This window comes from Rhinatrema bivittatum, chromosome 9, assembly GCF_901001135.1.
Source record: "Rhinatrema bivittatum chromosome 9, aRhiBiv1.1, whole genome shotgun sequence".
In the NCBI taxonomy this organism is placed as follows: Eukaryota; Metazoa; Chordata; class Amphibia; order Gymnophiona; family Rhinatrematidae; genus Rhinatrema; species Rhinatrema bivittatum.
The window spans coordinates 245,039,052-245,058,959 of record NC_042623.1 but is presented as its reverse complement, the minus strand read 5'-3'; positions in this window follow the sequence as shown (position 1 = coordinate 245,058,959).

The window sequence follows — 19,908 nt, the reverse complement described above, 5'->3', positions numbered from 1 at the left end:
TACCCAAAGCTCCAGAAAGTTTGACAGCGAGCTTTGTGAGTGGTCCAGAGACATTTATTTATTTATTTTTTATATACCGGTGTTCGATTTTACATATCACATTGGTTTACATTCAACCAGAAACTGCAGGAAATCAGGCGTTTCCTTTATCTCATACATTGAACATTTGTCTAATACATTGAACAATTGAAGAGGTTAACAAGGGATATGAATGGGTCATGGAAATGGTTAACGAGGGAGAGGAACATTAATGGAGGTTCTAGACCCTGTGTGTGTATGCCATCCACATGGGCTCCCCATCCCTGAGGAGAGGTGTCAGTATTGAGAATCACTTGAGGTGGAGCAGTTTGGAAGGGACCCCCCGCTCCAAACTGAAGAGGTTTTCTCACAGGACAGAGATGACCGAAGAGTTTCCGTGACTGCAATGCAAGTCTTAAGGTCCTAAGAGGCCTGTTGCCACTGTGACTGCAAGGTTCATTGAGCCGTCCTCATGCACAAACAGGTGAGAGGGGTAACATGGACAGAATCTGCCATGTGGCCCAGCTAACGGAGCAGAAGGCAGGCAGTCACCTGCCAGCTGCTGTGGATGAAGGCCACCAGTGAGGCAATGGCAAGAACCCGATCGCAGGGCAAAAACGCTTTTACCTGCATCGTGTCTAGTCTGGCATCTATGAAGTCTAGCTGAGGAGACGGGCAGAGGTGAAACTTTGGGTAGTTGATCACGAACCCCAAGGCTTGTAGAGTCCACACTGTCAGGGTTAAAGCATGCAGTGCCTCTGTGTGGGAATTACTCTTGATTAACTAGTCATCTAGGTACGGGAAGACATGTACCACACGACGCCTGAGATACGCAGCCACCACCGCTAGGCATTTGGTGAAGACACGAGGGGCTGAGGCCAACCCAAAAGGCAGCACCTTGTACTGATAGTGAGCCTTCCCCACTACGAAGTGGAGGTATTTTCTGTGGCCGGGGAAAATGGTTTTGTGAGCGTAAACATCTCTGAGATCAAGGGAGCAGAGCCAGTCTCTTCTTTAGAGGAAGGGAATCAGCGTACACAGAGACACCATCTTGAACTTTTCTCTTGAGAGAAACTTATTCAGTACCCTGAAGTCGAAGATGGGGCGTAAGTTGCTGTTCCTTTTCGGAATTAGGAAATACCTTGAATAGAACCCTTGGCCCTGCTGTGGGCGAGGAACCAACTTGTACCCTGCCTGCTGCGAGAAGGGCGTAGAGCTCCGTTTGACCTGATGGGCGGACAAACCCCACAATGGACATGGGGGAGAGGTCCCTGGGGGATGTCTAAAGTTGAGACGGTACCCCTGACAAATTATGGTAAGGATGTCCTAAGTGACATCCTCCCAGTGATGGGCGAAGCCAATGAGCCTGCCTCCCACTGGGGAATCCAGCATCAAGGGTGCACTCAACTGACTCATGCTTCCTCACCGCCAGTCAAAAGCCTAAAGCTGGGGCGCCAGCTGGGGCCTGGGTGCTTGCTGCTGGTGAAGGTGGCCCCTGGAGCTAATGCCTGGCGTGCAAGCTCAGAAAGCTGGAGGATAATACTTCCTCTGCCTATAGAAGGAATTCTGGGATCCTGGCCTGGAAGATTTCCTGGCAAAGGAAGGGTTGTCAGAAGCACTAGTGGAAAGCTGTTAAAGGGTATCATGGTGATCCTTCAATTGCGCTGCCACATCCCGGACCTTATCCCCAAAAAGGTTGTCACCTGTGCAGGGAAGGTCAACTACTTCTCCTGTCGGAGGTCAGAAGCTCTGAGCCAGGCCATCTTACAGGCGCCGATGCCCACCATGGCTATGTGGTCTGCCGTTTAAAAGAATTATTGATGGAGCGCAACTCATGTTTGCCAGCCTCTAAACCCAGCAGGATGATAGCCGAGAGCACCTCCTGTTGCTGTTGAGGAAGACCCTCTGCAAGGTTCTAGACTCGCTTCCAAAGGTTCTGGTGGTACTGGGTCATGTATATCTGGTAGGCGGCAATACGGGTGACCAGCCTAGTGCCCTGGAAGACCTTTCTGCCCAAGGCATCGAGCTCCCAATGTTCTCGCCCCGGGGGGGGGGGGGGGGGGGGGGGGGGGCTGAAGCGTGGGTAGGGGAGAAGATGCTTAAAAATGTCATAGATGGGAACAGCCACGATTTCCTTAGGAGTGTCAAACTAAAGCACTTCCAGCATTTTATGTCGCTCATCATCCTCCATAAGGAGCTGGAAGGGAATAGCCTCAGCCATGGCCCTGACAAGCCCTGCAAAGGAGAGATCCTTGGGGGGGAGACAGACGCCTTTCCTCGGGTGGGGAAGGCTCGGAGAAAGGGTTGTCCAAATATTCGGACTAAGATTTCGAGGAATCATCTTCCCAAGGGTCATAAGGGCATTCCTCCTCACTAAGGCCAGCACGGCGTGAGCAAGGCCTGTGAGGGATTCCAGCCTTGGGCTGTGATGGTTTCGGAGGCATTGAGGGCACCACTGGAATTGATGGTTCCCCTGGCATCGGGGGGGGGGGGGGGGGGGGGGGGGGGGCTGAGGGTTGCCAGAGGCCAGAGGACCGGGGTAATGGCTCGGGGAACCAAAGTCTCAGGAACATGGCACTGGCTGTGTCTTCCCCCTCGGAGGATACAATGATAGGAATCGCTCCTGAGGGGGGCATCGTTGGCTGCTGGGGAACCAAAGGTCCCTCAGGCACCAGTTGCGTTGGTAGGGCACCTAACAAGACGTCCAAATGCTTAGAGGTGCCAAAATAAGACGGCGGAGGCTCCAGCACGGGGACCGGTGGTGCGAAGTTCCGAAGAGCTCTCAGCAGCACGGTCTGAAAGTCCGGTGAAGCCAGGACTGAGGGAGGGAGATGAGGAGTCACCGGCTTGTCCTCAGTCCTCTGAGGTGGCATGGTGCACGACACTGATTTCTGTTGAGAACGCCTGGGACTCCCAGGTATATCGGAGGATGGGGCCTCTGAGGACGGATCTCTTTGATGCTGCTACAGCGGCCGCCAGTACTGCACCGGAACCAGAGCCATACGCCAACAATGACCGGTGTCGATGCTTGTGGGACCTCCCCATGGTGCTCGGTCCGGTCTTTCCCCGGTGACGAGGAGGAAGAGTATCCCAATGTCCTGGAAACCAGTGAAATCATGGAGGATTGGTCACCGTTTCAGAGAAACTTTGAAGAAGTGGAAAGAGGAGTGGTGAGAGGGAGCCTATCAAGGGGCTCCCCTCGATGTTAATGACTCTGACATGGGTGTGGATGAAGTGGATGTTTTAGAACCGCAAAACCCGTAATCAACTGCAAGAAGCAGGAAAAAACTGAAGTTTTAACCTACTGTCCCGAGAAGGCACCAACTGCAAAGGAGGACCCGAGGATGGAAATGAGAAAGAGACTTTTCTCACAAGAAAACAAGAGCAGAGCTCTACAAACCGCGAAGCAACTGCACCGTTGAAAAAGAGACTGAAGGGAGACTGGATAGCAGCAGGCTGGGCATGCTCAGTGTGCTGGTTAAAGCTTCTAGAAACTTGTGACAAAAGTTTTCCCTACCGGGCTCCATCGGATGATGTCATCCATATGTGAGGGCTACCATCATGCTTGTCCTAGGAAAACTGCAGAGACTAAATAGGTTGGAATCTGTCCTTTCATTAAGCTACTGATGCTGTTATCCAGTTCTCTAAACAAGTCATTGGTGAGCACTTGAATGGGCTGGATAAAAGTACAGTCTCTGCTTGGCACTATTTTAATGGTGCTAATGTCCTCTTGGTAATGCTCAATCGCTTGAGAATGTAAGTTAACCAAGATGACAGTGTTAGTTAGCATTTAACCTTGAGAAGTTAACTGTTCTTGTTGGTGTCATATCTGCTTAGATATACTTTTCATATTGTCCTGCAACTCTTTAATAGTGTTCTGCAAGTGTTTTTTTTTGTTTGTTTTTAAACGAAACAGCATTCGCAATGGACATGGATGCATCAAAGAGGTAACCCAGGACAGAAAAGATAATGGATCCAGCAATTAGTCCAATAAACCTGTTGGGTCGATCTAAGTCTTTTCTAATGGGCTGGATCATAATTTTGTCCCTCTGACTCAGAATGTTTATGTGATCCTTGAACAAAGCTCTAGTTGTTGGCAAATGCATATTAATGAGATTAAAATGTTTCTGGATCACATGTTTGGGATCCAGTGACACAAAGTCTTTCTGGATGACAATCTATGTGATGAGGAAGCCAGGTGTGTCCTGCATCATGATGCCGGAGGAGGGACCAGGCTCAACCAACTTGGCAGCTTCCGTTCCTTTCCTCAATGATCGACTCTCCATCTGAAAAACAGTAGAGAACTACACCTCTGTGTCAGTGTTAATAGGCAGGCATTTTGATCCACAAATTTGTGAGAGTTACAAGATCTGAGCTGATTAATGTGGACCCACTTAAGGACATCTTCACAATCAGGGGTTGTCTTAATTCAGATAAGCGACTGGTGAGACTCTATCCACAATTATGAAAGGTCCTTTCTAGCTAGGCAAAAATTTGTTTTCTTTGACTTTGTTATTAAAGAGTAGAGTAGGCTGTGGTCTCAGCAGTGTTAGGGGCAGGAAAGCACAGCTGCTTACCTGTAACAGGTGTTCTCCTAGGACAGCAGGATGTTAGTCCTCACATGTGGGTGACATCATCCGATGGAGCCCGACATGGAAAACATTTCTCAAAGTTTCTAGAAACTTTGACTGGCAGACTGGGCATGCCCAGCCTGCTATCTGCTCGTCCATGCGAGGCCCACCATCAGTCTCGTAACATAGCAAAAAATAAGAGCAAGAAAAATAACATAACTGAAAGTGAACCCAATATCGGGGGGAGGTGAGCGAGATTCCTGAGGACTAACATCCTGCTGACCTAGGAGAACACCTGTTACAGGAAAGCAACTGTGCTCCTAGGACAAGCAGAATGGTAGTCCTCACATGTGGGTGATTACAGAGCTCCAGACTGCCCCATTCGACTAGAGAGACCCACTGTAGCTGAACAAGGTGGCAATGGGCACAAAACAACTGCAGCGCTGTGGGGAAAAACAGGGGTAAAGGACTGGAATAGATTGCGTAGGACAGACTGGCCAAAAGCGCTGTCCAGGCGACTATCCCTGTCAAGGCAATGACAGAGAGGAGCACCCGGGAGGTGGTGTGGCGCTTTATGTCCGGGATGGCATAGAGTCCAACAGGATAAACATCCTGCATGAGACTAAATGCACAATTGAATCTTTATGGATAGAAATCCCTTGTGTGTCGGGGAAGACTATAGTGATAGGAGTATACTACCGTCCACCTGGTCAAGATGGTGAGACTGACAGTGAAATGCTAAGAGAAATTAGGGAAGCTAACCAAATTGGTAGTGCAGTAATAATGGGAGACTTCAATTACCCCAATATTGACTGAGTAAATGTATCATGGGTACATGCTAGAGATATAAAGTTCCTGGATGGAATAAATGACATTTTTATGAAGCAATTATTTCAGGAACCGACAAGAGGGAGCAATTTTTGATCTAATTCTCAGTGGAGCACAGGATTTGGTGAGAGAGGTAACAGTGGTGGGGCCGCCTGGCAATAGTGATCATAATATGATCAAATTTGATTTAATGACTGGAAGGGGGACAGTAAGCAAATCCATGACTCTCGTGCTAAACTTTCAAAAGGGAAACTTTGATAAAATGAGAAAAATTGTTAGAAAAAAACAAAGAAGCAGCTAGAAAGGTAACAAGCGTGCAAGAGGCGTGGTCATTGTTAAAAAAATACCATCCTAGAAGCACAGTCCAGATGTATTCCACACATTAAAAAGGTGGAAAGAAGGCAAAACGATTACCAGCATGGTTAAAAGGCGAGGTGAAAGAAGCTATTTTAGCCAAAAGATCTTCATTCAAAAATTGGAAGAAGCATCCAACAGAAGAAATGTTGAGATTACTTGCCTGATAATCTCCTTTTCCTTAGTATAGACAGATGGACTCAGAACAAGTGGGTATAGTGTGCTCATGCTAGCAGTTGGAGACGGATCTGACGTCAGCACGGGTACATATACCCCCACAGGAAGTGAAGCAACTCAGTAATCTTCCTTGCAAAAGCTGTTATGGATGTATGTGTACTGACAATCAATTAATTAGTGAAACAGGATTCCGCTGACCGATTGATGACCGCCAGCGCTTCCAACTGGAAGGCGTCGACACCTGGTAGAGTGGACGCTCTTATGTAAGAAAATGACATGGCGTACCTTGAATCGGTGAAACCCATGTACGCCGGCAGCCGGGCGGGATGCCGAGTCCATCTGTCTACACTAAGGAAAAGGAGATTATCAGGCAAGTAATCTCAACATTTCCTAGCGTGTAGCCAGATGGACTTCAGAACAAGTGGGATGTACAAAAGCTTTACTCCTGGACTGGGCGGGAGGCTGCCTGAGGACCGCGTAGGACTGCCCTCGCAAATGCTGTGTCCTCCCTGGCCCGAACATCCAGACGGTAAAATCTGGAAAAGGTATGGAGGGAGGACCATGTCGCCGCCTTACATATTTCTGCGGGCGACAGCATCCTAGATTCTGCCCAAGAGGCTGCCTGCGCTCTGGTGGAGTGAGCCTTGACCTGCAGAGATGGTGACTTCCCGGCCTCTATGTAGGCCGCTCTGACAACTTGCTTGATCCAGCGGGTGATGGTGGGCCGAGAGGCCGCTTCCCCTTGCTTCTTCCCGCTGTGGAGGATGAACAGATGGTCCGTCTTACGTACTGCTTCTGTCTTTTCTAGGTATCTGGGCAGCAATCTGCCGATGTCAAGATGGCGTAGCAAACGCCTTTCTTCTGATTTCTTCAAACCTGCTGTGGTCGGCAAAGATATGGTTTGGTTGAGGTGAAATTGTGAGACTACTTTAGGTAAGAAGGAAGGAACCGTGCGAAGATGGATAGCCTCTGGAGTGATTCTGAGAAAGGGATCACGGCAGGACAGCGCTTGTAGCTCTGAGATGCGGCGTGCAGAACACACCGCTAGCAAGAAAATCATCTTCAGAGTTAGCGAACGGAGAGACAGGCCCCAAAGGGGTCTGAAGGTGGATCCCGTGAGGAAATCCAAAACTAGGTTGAGGTTCCACAGGGGCACTGGCCACTTCAGTGGCGGACGAATGTGCTTGACTCCTTTCAGGAAGCGGGAAACATCTGGGTGCGTGGCAATGGTCTTGCCCTCCCTCCTGGGACCGTAGCAAGACAGCGCAGCCACCTGAACCTTGATGGAGCTTAGGGAGAGACCCTTCTGAAGCCCATCCTGCAGGAAATCCAGAACACTAGGAATTGTGGTCGCATGTGGATTCTTGCCATGAGTGTCGCACCAGGCTTCAAATACTCTCCAGATCCTTATGTAGGTGAGGGAGGTGGAAAACTTGCGAGCTCGGAGAAGTGTATCTATCACCGGCTCCGAGTAACCTTTCCTCAGTCTAGCCCTCTCAATGGCCAGACCGTAAGAGAGAATTGAGCTGGATCCTCGTGGAGGATGGGACCTTGACGTAGCAGGTCCCTGAAAGGAGGCAGGGGAAGAGGCTCCCCTGTCAGAAGTCTTCTCATGTCCGCGTACCAGGGTCTTCTTGGCCAGTCTGGTGCCACTAGAAGAACTAGGCCTCTGTGCCTCTGAATCTTGTGCATAAGGGCGCCCAGCAGGGGCCACGGAGGAAAGGCGTATAGCAGAGTCGATGGAGGCCATGGCTGAACCAAGGCGTCGATCCCGTGAGAGAATGGATCCCGCTTGCGGCTGAAGTATCTGGGTACTTGAGCATTGGACCTGTCCGCTAGTAAGTCCATGTCCGGAGTCCCCCACCGATCCACAATCATCTGGAAGGCTGTGGGGGACAGCTGCCATTCTCCCGGATTTAGGTTTTCCCTGCTGAGGAAGTCTGCCGCGGTGTTGTCCCTTCCGGCAATGTGGACGGCGGAGATGTCCTGGAGATTCGCCTCTGCCCAAGCCATCAGCGGGGCTATCTCTAGGGACACTTGTTGGCTCCTGGTTCCGCCCTGTCTGTTGATGTATGCCACCGTGGTGGCATTGTCGGACATCACTCTGACTGCTCTGTTCTTCAATCTGTGAGCAAATCGCAGGCAGGCTAATCGGACTGCCCGTGCCTCTAGGCGGTTGATGTTCCACCCTGACTCCACTCTGTTCCACCGCCCTTGGGCGGTGAGCTCTTCGCAGTGTGCTCCCCATCCGCTCAGGCTGGCATCTGTGGTGAGCAGGGTCCATGTGGGGGAGGACATCTTTGACCCCATGCTCGTGTGGTCGGACTGTAACCACCACCGTAGCTGGGTCCGCACTCTGGCGGGTAGAGGTAGATGCACGGTGTAATTCTGTACACGTGGGCTCCACCGAGAGAGGAGGGAGTGTTGTAATGGTCTCATATGGGCCCTTGCCCATGGTACCACTTCCAGGGTGGATGCCATGAGACCGAGAACCTGCAGGTAATCCCAGCCTATGGGCCGGCTGGCTCCCATCAGGGACCATAGACGGGTCTGGAGCTTTAACCTTCTCTTGGTGGTTAGGCTGACTTTGTCTGCCTGGGTGTCGAACCGGACTCCCAGGTATTCCAGTGATTGGGAAGGCTGTAGGCAACTCTTGCTTAGGTTGACTACCCATCCCAGGCTTTCCAGAAGGGCGATCACTCTATTGGTTGCCCGATGGCTCTCCTCTCGTGATTTCGCTCTGATCAGCCAATCGTCTAGGTAGGGATGGACAAGGATTCCTTCCCGTCTGAGCGCCGCTGCTACTGCTACGATCACCTTGGTGAAGGTCCGCGGCGCCGTGGCTAACCCGAAGGGTAAAGCCCGGAATTGGAAGTGTTGTCCCAGAACCTTGAAGCGTAGGTAGCGCTGATGATCCCGATGGATCGGGATATGCAGGTAGGCTTCTGACAAGTCTAAGGCCGTGAGAAATTCCCCTGGCTGTACTGCGGTCTTGACTGAGCGCAGAGTTTCCATGCGAAACCGCGGGACTCTTAAGTATCGGTTGACTGACTTGAGGTCCAATACGGGCCGGAAAGTGCCTTCTTTCTTGGGTACCATGAAAGAAATGGAATAGTGCCCAGAATCCATTTCCCATGCAGGTACTGGGATTAAGGCTTTCAAGGACAGGAGCCTCGCCAGGGTAGCTTCCAATGCTGCCTTCTTGTGGCTTGGACACGGAGATTCCACAAACTTGTCCGGAGGGATGTGATGGAAGTCCAGATAATACCCCTCTCGGATGATGGCGAGCACCCACTGGTCAGACGTAATCTCGACCCATCTGGGGTAGAAGAGGGTTAACCTGCCCCCTATGGCTTCGGCTGATTCTCATTGTGGGGTGCGGCCGGGACCCGAACCCGAGCCGGCTCCCCTCTTGTGCTGTTTGGTCCGAAGGACTGGTTTCTGGCCTGAGGACGAGGTGCCTGGTAGCGACCCCTATAGGGAGGGAAGCGTTGGGAGCTTCTACCTCTGGAGGGCCTCGGAAAGGTGCACTGGTTCCTCTTGGACCTGTCTTCCAGCAGTCGAGGTACTGGAGAGGCGCCCCATTTGCTGGCCAGTTTATCTAGGTCGCTGCCGAACAGAAGAGACCCCTTGAACGGCATTCTAGTGAGACGTGTCTTAGAAGGGGCGTCGGCTGATCAGTTCCGTATCCAGAGCTGCCTCCTGGCTGCCACTGAGGATGAGACCCCCTTGGCTGTCGTACGGACTAGGTCGGAGGCAGCATCCGTAAGGAACGAGAGAGCTGATTCCATGTCAGCTGCCGGAGCATTGTTCCTGAACTGTGACAAACAGGAACGCGTTACCACTGTGCAGCAGGTTGCGATTCGCAGAGACAGAGCTGCCACCTCAAAGGTTTGTTTCAGGATGGCGTCCAGGCGTCGGTCATGAGCCTCCTTGAGGGCCGCCCCCCCCTCCACTGGAATGGTAGTGCGCTTGACCACAGCGCTAACCAAGGCGTCCACCTGAGGGCACGCCAGCATATCCTTGATTGCCGGGTCCAGGGGGTAACATGCCGGACAGGGCCCGACCCCCTTTGAATGAGGCCTCCGGTGCATTCCACTCTAAATTGATCAGCTGTTGCGCCGCTTGCAGGAAGGGGAAATGGCGGGCTGTGGGACGAAGACCCTCCAGTAGGGGGTTCTGCGTGGATGCCTCCAGAGTACTGGGGCCTGGAATCGCCAACTCCGTCAGGCATTGAGAAACCAGGTCGGAGAGATCTTCCTTGGGAAAGAACCGCCTCATAGTTCGATATGGCTCTATCCCCGAGGGAAGTTCCCACTCCTCAGGGGGTTCGGACTCCGAGACATCAGGGTCCGCATGAGACGGACTGTCCGGAGGCGGGTGCCCGTGATAAGGGCGAAAAGGTCCAGGGGCAGGGTCAGCTGAAGCGACAGCAGGGCCTTGACGGGAAGCTGACTGCATCTGAACAAAGGCATGGATCCCCTTAAATAAGTCCACCCAGGAAATGGAAGCGGTTTCTAGCCGTCGGGGTACCAAGTCCCCCGGAATTCCTGGCTGTTCAGGACGCCCCGCTAGATCCGGGGTGGCCCCTGGGGAACTATCGGTAAACTGCGGTTGAGACGGGTCCTGGCCCGAGGCTCCCACGGCCTCCTCACATTGGGCACAAAGGGAGTCTGGCTCCTCGCTCTGCGTGGCTCTAAGCTGGCACGCTGAGCAGAGGCAGAGAGCTTTCACACCGGAATCAGGAGGCGCCGCCCCTGAGGACGCCGGGGCATTGAAATGTTCCATCACAGCTTGCGAATGCAGAGCGCCGGTGCTTATGCCGCCAATATTAGCAATATACGCTCAACAATAATATGCGCTCAATATACAATATGCGCTCAATAATATACAATATGCGCTCAATAATACACAATATGCGCTCAATAATACACAATATGCGCCCAATAATATGCGGTCAGCAATATGCGCTGAACAATATATAATATGCGCTCAATAATATGCGGCTAGCAATATGCGCTCAATATTATACAATATGCGCTCAATAATATGCGGTCAGCAATATGCGCTCAATAATATACAATATGCGCTCAATAATATGTGGTCAGTAATATGCGCCAATCAACAGGCGCTTAACATGGGCGCTCAATACCTGAATAAGGCAGACAAAATGGCGACCTCCCCGGCATGCCACATGCAGGCCACGCCGCAGATCCTCGTATCTCGGAGACCAAAAAGTAAGAGATGTACGCCTTACCTGATCCTCTGCGCTTCCCGGCTGTAACCCGGGCGGTCTCCGGCTGCGGGGGGAGAGGGGAAATACCTTCACCGCCGCGCTTGAGGAAATGCAACCGCTGCCTCTAAGCCGCCGAATTCGTCTCGCTCGGGGCTAAGTCCATGCCGGGACCGAGGCGCCTCTCAGCCAGGCCCGAGCCCTTCTCACTCGGGGGCTAGATCCCTGCCGCGATTCGGCCACCGGACAAAGGCGTAGACCTCCGAGGGATCACGGAAATCACCCCGGGAAACTCAACTGGGGGAGGGACCCGAGGGTATCACCGCAGGAGTGCAGGGCTCGTCTTCTGAGAAATTTGTAAGTAGAAAGTAGAAAATAGAAAGTAGATTTGGAAAACACGCTCAGCAAGCGTGCAGGAGCTCCAAACTGCTTTGGAGACGGAAATTACTGAGTTGCTTCACTTCCTGTGGGGGTATATGTACCCATGCTGATGTCAGATCCGTCTCCAACTGCTAGCACGAGCACACTATACCCACTTGTTCTGAGTCCATCTGGCTACACGCTAGGAAAATAGGATAATGCATAAGCGTTGGCAAGTTAAATGCAAGACATTGATAAGACAGGCCAAGAGAGAATTTGAAAAGAAGTTGGCCGTAGAAGCAAAAACTCACAGTAAAAACCTTTCTAAATATATCCGAAGCAGAAAGCCTGTGAGGGACTCAGTTGGACCGTTAAATGATCGAGGGGTTAAAGAGGCACTTAGAGAAGATGAGGCCATCGCAGAAAGATTAAATGATTTCTTTGCTTCGGTGTTTACTGAAGAGGATGTTAGGGAGGTACCCGCACTGGAGAAGGTTTTCATGGGCAATGATTCAGATGGACTGAACCAAATCACGGTGAACCTAGAAGATGTGGTAGGCCTGATTGACAAACTGAAGAGTAGTAAAATCACCTGGACCGGATGGTATACACCCCAGAGTTCTGAAGGAACTAAAAAATGAGATTTCAGACCTATTAGTAAAAATTTGTAACCTATCATTTAAAATCATCCATTGTACTTGAAGACTGGAGGATAGCAAATGTAACCCCAATATTTAAAAAGGGCTCCAGGGGCGATCCGGGAAACTACAGACCGGTTAGCCTGACTTCAGTGCCAGGAAAAACAGTGGAAGGTGTTCTAAACATCAAAATCACAGAACATATAAAAAGACATGGTTTAATGGAACAAAGTCAGCATGGCTTTACCCAAGGCAAGTCTTGCCTCACAAATCTGCTTCACTTTTTTGAAGGAGTTAATAAACATGTGGATAAAGGTGAACCGGTAGATGTAGTATACTTGGATTTTCAGAAGGCGTTTGACAAAGTTCCTCATGAGAGGCTTCTAGGAAAAGTAAAAAGTTATGGGATAGGTGGCAATGTCCTTTCATGGATTACAAACTGGCTAAAAGTGTTCATGGTAGTTGTGGGTGGATCCTTGGGCCGGTGGCAGATGACCACACCCCCGGGGGAAGATCCGGAGAGGGACCACTGGTCAGGCTCAGAGTATGGCGACAGACACACACTAGTTCTTTTATTAAACAGTATATGGACCACCAGAGGTGGCAGTAGTGAGCTGGAAACGCTCGGCTGGGCTGTAGTCCCTCAGATACTGTAACAGCGATCCTGGATAACTGAGCTGTAGGGAAACTGAATATAGTGAGTAGGCAGGGTATGCAGCGTTCAGGAACAGAACCTTGATGGTAACACTCACACAATAGTCTCTTAGAAGCAGCCCAGGAGCTGGAATGAAGTAGGCCCTCGAGGAGCGAGTACTTGGTTCCAGGGAACGCTCTGAGAGAGAGATGGTAACTCATTGGTGTTGTAGGCAGTGATGACTTCCTGGCAGAAGTGGTATTCAGTAGCAAGTCCGGGAACGTGGGCCCTCGAGGAGCGAGTACCGGTTCCAGTCTGCGATCTGAAAAGCAAAAGAGACAGCGAGGCCCCCGAGGAGCGGGTACCCCTGGTAAAGTCCGAGGAGGCAGAGTAGCAAGGTGTGCGGAGAGCGAATCCCATCCGCAGCGATACCTGGAGGAAGCTAGGAAAACCTTTCCTTTGCTAACTCGATTAGTTAGCAAATTCAGAGACCTTAAATATCTGGTGAGGATGACATCACCTCAGGGGGACACCCCTGAGGTTCGCGGCACTGCTGGTACTTGAGTCAGGGCCACGCCACGCGCCCTTAGGCTGCTGGGAAACATGGCGGAATGCAGCGTCTAGCCGGTTCGGGGACGCCGGAGGGGGAACGGAAAGCTGACATGCGGCAGCCAACTTCCAACAGGCAAAGAGGGAGTCGCCAAAGAGGTAAGATGGGCGTAGTGGAGACGTCGGGCAGCGACGGTCACAACAAAAAGACAGTAAACAGAGAGTAGGATTAAATGGACAATTTTCTCAGTGGAAGGCCTCAGGGATCTGTATTGGGACCCTTACTTTTCAATATATTTATAAATGATCTGGAAAGAAATAAGACGAGTGAGGTAATCAAATTTGCAGATGATACAAAACTGTTCAGAGTAGATAAATCACAAGCAGATTGTGATAAATTGCAGGAAGACCCTGTGAGACTGGAAAATTATGCATCCAAATGGCAGATGAAATTTAATGTGGATAAGTGCAAGGTGATGCATATAGGGAATAATAACCCATGCTATAGTTTCACAATGTTAGGTTCCATATTAGGTGCTACCACCCAAGAAAGAGATATAGGCGTCATAGACTGTTCAGTTCCTTGTAAACCGGTGCGAGATGTATTCTTTACAGGAACATCGGTATATAAAAATTAAAAAATAAATAAATAGCGGATAACACATTGAAATCGTCGGTTCAGTATGCTGCGGCAGTCAAAAAAGCAAACAGAAAGTTGGGAATTATTAGAAAGGGAATGGTGAATAAAACGGAAAATGGCATAATACCTCTCTATTGCTCCATGGTGAGACCGCACCTTGAATACTGTGTACAATTCTGGTCGCCGCATCTAAAAAAAAGATATAACTGCGATGGAGAAGGTACAGAGAAGGGCGACCAAAATGATAAAGGGAATGGAACTGCTCCCCTACGAGGAAAAACTAAAGAGGTTAGGACTTTTCAGCTTGGAGAAGAGATGGCTGAGGGGGGATATGATAGAGGTGTTTAAAATCTTGAGAGGTCTGGAACGGGTAGATATGAATAGGTTATTTACTTTTTCAGATAATAGAAAGACTAGGGGGCACTCCATGAAGTTAGTATGTGGCACATTTAAAACTAATCAGAGAAAGTTCTTTTTCACTCAACGCACAATTAAACTCTGGAATTTGTTGCCAGAGGATGTGGTTAGTGCAGTTAGTATAGCTGTGTTGGATACATTCTTGGAGGAGAATTCCATTACCTATTAATTAAGTTGACTTGGAAAATAGCCACTGCTATTACTAGCAACAGTAACATGGAATAGACAGTTTTCGGGTACTTGCCAGGTTCTTATGGCCTGGATTGGCCACTGTTGGAAACAGGATGCTGGGCTTGATGGACCCTTGGTCTGACCCAGTATGGCATATTCTTATGTTCTTAAGGCAGTAGTGAATCATGAATGTGTGGAGAGAACTCCAGGTCACGGCCCTGCAGATTTCGGCGACAGGGACTGCACGCAGATGGGCCACTGATGCTGCCATAGCCCACACAGAGTCAGCCTTCCCCCTGCCAGCCAGCTGGAGGCCTGCCTGATCGTAGCAGAAGGCAATGCAACCTGCTAGCCAGTTGGACAAGGTCTGCTTCCCCACTGCTGCTCCCAGCCTATTGGGGTCAAAAGACACAAAGAGCTGGGTGGACTGTCTATGATTCGCTGTACGGTTCAAGTAGAAAGCGAGCGCCTGCTTGTAGTCCAGGGTATGGAGAGCATGTTTCACTGGGTGGGAATGAGGCCGTGGGAAGAACTTGGGAAGGATGATTGACTGGTTGATGTGGAAAGCAGTCACCACCTTCGGTAGAAATTTTGGATGCGTGCACAGCACCACACGATCATGGAAGAATTTGGTGTAGGGAGCACACGTGACCAGGGCCTGGATCTCACTGACCCTGCGAGCTGAAGTGATCGCCACTAGAGATGTGGTTCGTTTTTCGCCCTATTTAGGAAATTGAACGAAATTTCCTAATTCGTTCGTGTTTCGGAGTCCCCGAAACACGACATAAACGGCGTTGTTTCGGAGGCCCCGAAACCGGAAACGAAATTTCCCCCCCGAATTTCGGGGAAATTTCGTTTTCGGGTTTGCCTGGGGAGAGGGGCACTTTTTTTTTTTTTAAATTAAAAACCACCCCAAACCACCCCAAACATTTAAATTAACTATAATACACCCCCCCCCCCCCCGATCCCGATCCCTCCCCAAGACTTACGAAGATCCCTGGTGGTCCAGCGGGGTCCCGGGTTCCATTTCTCCTCCGTGCCCGGTGCAAGCCGTGCGCCTCAAAATGGTGCCGAATAGCCCGAACTACCATGTCACAGGGGCTTTCGGCGCTATTGGTCAGCCCCTGTCACATGGCCATCGGCGCCATCTTATGCTCCTATCATGTGACAGGAGCTGACCAATGGCGCCGAAAGCCTCTGTGACATAGTATGGGCAAAGGCTATCGGTGCCATTTTGGTTACTGGCAGCCGAAAACGAAATCGCTCTCGGACCCTTGCTGGACCCTGGGTCCAGCAAGGGTCCAGCAAGGGTCCGAGCGATTTCGTTTTCGGCTGCCAGTAACCAAAATGGCGCCGATAGCCTTTGCCCATACTATGTCACAGAGGCTTTCGGTGCCATTGGTCAGCTCCTGTCACATGATAGGAGCATAAGATGGCGCCGATGGCCATGTGACAGGGGCTGACCAATAGCGCCGAAAGCCCCTGTGACATGGTAGTTCGGGCTATTCGGCACCATTTTGAGGCGCACGGCTTGCACCGGGCACGGAGGAGAAATGGAACCCGGGACCCCGCTGGACCACCAGGGATCTTCGTAAGTCTTGGGGAGGGATCGGGATGGGGGGGGGGGGGGTTGCCTATACGCACGAAAATGATTCAAAATGTTTTTAAATGCTTGGGTGGGTTTTTTTTTTAGCTTCGTTTACCGATTCGTTTTTCGGCCCGGTTTCGGGTTTCTCGTTTCGTTTTCGGACAAACGACCCGAAAACGAAACGAGACCACCCGAATTATACCACGAAGTATTCGAACCGAAAAACGACCCGGTAGAAAAAAAACGAAGCACATCTCTAATCGCCACCAGGAACATAAAAGTTTCCAGGTGAGGAACTTCAGGTCACAGGATTTGAGAGGCTCAAACAGATGCCGCATGAGCCTCGTCAGGACAATGTTGAGATCCCACAGGGTTGCTGGTGGGTGAAGCGGGGGCTTCAGCTGAACAAGGCCCCGCATGAAGTGTCCGACCAGCAGCTGGACTGAATTGGGCGCAGCGGCGACACCTTGGTAGCAGGTGCTGAGGTGTATTTGGACCGAGCTGGTTTGGAGGCCAGACTCGGACAGGTATCAAAGATAATACAGCAGGCAGGGAGCGGACAGGAGAAAGGGTCCAGTCCGTGGCTGCCGCCGCACCAGGTGGAGAAACACTTCCACTTCGAGCTGTAAGATTTCCGGGTGGAAGGTTTCAATCAAGACCCTGGAGACACCATCCACAAGCTGCAAGGGCTGGAGGATCATGCGCTCAACATCCATGCCATGAGGGCCAGGGCCCTGAGGTTTGGGTGGTGCATGGTGCCCTGGTTCTGCGATATAAAGTCAGAAGCCGTCCCCAGCGGGACCGGTACACTTACGGATAAGGTCCTGGAGCAGAGGGGGTACGCGTACATGAGACCCTGTCTCCAGTGAAGGGAGAATGCGTCGCAGGCCAGATGGCCCTTCCCTAGAATCAGGGAGCAGAACATGCTCACATTGTGACTGTGGGGAGAGGCGAACTGGTCCATGTCCGGTGTGCCCCAGCGATGGAATAAGTCTGTTGCCACCGCCGGGTTCAGGGACCACTTGTGTGGCTGGAAGGACCGGCTGAGGCAATCCGCCAGTGTGTTCCGGAGACCCGGCAGTTGGCCCGTAAATACATCCCTCTGGAAAGGGCCCAATCCCAGTACTGTATCACTTCCTGGCAGAGGAGGAAGGAGCCCGTGCCACCCTGCTTGTTGATGGACCACATCGCCACTTGGTTGTCCGTTCTGATGAGATGATCTTGGAGGACAGCCTCTCCTGGAAGGCCCACAAGACGTATCGGATCACCCGCAGCTCCAGGAAGTTTATCTGGCAGCGGGCTTCGGTCGCAGTCCAAAGGCCCTAGGTATGCAGGCCGTCCGTATGGGCCCCCCACCCCTGAGGCAAGGCATCTGTGGTGAGGGCTGAAATGGGAGCCCAGTTTTCAGATTGGGCAGGGCCTCCCCCCTGGTCAGGGAGAGGCGGACAGGGTCCCTTGTTCATCACTGGTGCCTCTAGATTCTGGGAATGCGTGCTGCCACTGGGACAGCAAGGCCCACTGAGAGTCCCTCATGCGGAGGCGGGTCAAGGGGGTCACGTGGATCAGTGTGTCCCGAGAGACCATTTTGAATTTCTCCCTTACAAGAAATCGATTTAATGCCCTGAAGTTGAGGATGGGACACAAGCTGCCATTCCTCTTCGGAATGAGGAAGTACCTCAGTAGAAGCCGTGGGGGACTGGTTCTACTGTGCCCGCCGCGAGAAGGGCGGAAACCTCAGATTGAAGAACGACCTGATGGGCAGGCGAACCCCACGATGGACATTGGGGAGCAGTCTCTGGAAGTCTGATGAGGTTCAGGCGGTAGCCCTGGCAGACAATGGAGAAGACCCAATGGTCCAAAGTGATCGCCTCCCAGCAGCGGGCGAAGCAAAGGAGCCTACAACCGATTGGGGGATCGTCCGCCAGGGGAACTGGCATTTGGCTCGTGGCCCCTCACGGCCAGCCAGAAACAGGTGGACGGGGCCTGTTGGGGGGACTGGTTGGGCCCTCGGAACCTGCTGCTGTCTGCCAAGACCTCTAGGGCTGGACATAGGCCGGTGGGCATGGGTAGCTAGAGGAAAGTACTTCCTCAGCCAGAAGGGCTTGCGAGATTGGAGGACTTCCTGGTGGAGGAAGGGCCTTCAGAGGGGCTGGAGGAGAGATGCTGAAGAGTATCATGCTGATCCTTCAGCTGCGCCATGACCTCTTTCACCTTATCCCCAAACAGGTTTTCACCTGTACAGGGGAGATCCGTAAGCCTGTCCTGAACCTCTGGCCGGAGACCTGAAGCCTGGATCCAAGCCAGCCATCTGGCGCCGATGCCTCCGACAGCTAGGCAGGCTGTGGTCTCAAACATATCATAGGTAGACTTGATTTCGTATCTACCCACCTCAAGCCCCAGGAAGGCAATGGCTGCAAGAGACTCCTGCTGTTGCTGGGGAAGGCCCTCCGTAAACTCCTGAACTTGCTTCCATAGGTTGCGGTTGTATTGGGTCATGTATAGCTGGTAGGCCGCAATACAGACAACCAGCATAGCCCCCTGGAACATCTTCCTCACTATGCCATCGAGCTCCATGTGTTCGCGCCCCAGAGGGGCAGAAGCACGTGTCCAGGAGCATCTGGACGTTTTAAGCGCAGACTCCACCACCGCTGACTGGTTGGGTAGGTGCTGCCATTCAAAGCCCACGGCCTGTACCAGATAAGTCGCATCATCCTTCCTGTTAACCGGGGACACTGACACCGGGTGGTCCCACATACGGAGAAGTCTCTTAAAGATGTCATGGACCGGCACCGCCACGATCTCTTTTGGAGCATCGATGAACTGGAGAACCTCCAGCATCTTGTGACGGGTGTCTGCCTCCAACAGGAGCTGGAAGGGGATGGCCTCTGCCATGGCCCTCACAAAGCTGGCAAATGACAAGTCTTTGAGCAGAGATAGTCACCGTTCTTCCGGAGGAGAAGGCTCTGAGAGGGGGTCGTCCAACTCTGAGGACGAGTCCGAGGAGTCATTGCCCACGGGTCACAGGGACCCTCCTCCTCGCTAGGGCCTGGATGCTGAGGGTGGGGGACAGGAGGGGCAGTAGGCCTGGGCCCCAAAGGCCGTGGGGATACTGGCGGCATCGATGGAACCCCGGACATCAAGGGGGGCCTCAGCCACGGTATGCCGGAAGGAACAGACGGTTGCCCTGGGAACCGCGGGCAAAGGTGTCCGGTCCCCAAGGTCTCATCCTCTTCGGAAGACCCTGGAATTGGGATCGCTCTGGTGGAGAGCAGTGACCAAGGAAGCATCGGAGGCCTTTCGAGCACCGGTTGCGTCGGTAGGGCGCCAAGGACGTCATCCAGATGCTCCAGTAGGAGTGCAAGCTCGGCCCTGGTATAGGTGCTCTGTAGCGCTTTGAGCACTGCCGATTGCACCCTGCGCACCCCCTGCAACTCCTCCTGAAAGTCCTGGGTGGTTAGGACTGATGGAGAAGGACGAGGCATCGCCAGCACATCCTTGGATCACGAGGAGGCACGGCGCCCAGTACCATTGCCGGTGGGGAATGCCTCAGGCTACTATTTCATGGTCAGTTTCCCTGTGGAAAGCACAACCATCAACTAAAGCTTTAGGGAAAGTGTTGCATGTTTTCTCGTCATAGGCACGATGATGGTGGAGTTCTATTGCGTCTGTCTCAAGTTCTAATATCAAATCCGGTTCTTCCTCAGCAGTGCAAATGTGTAGTTCAGCTAAA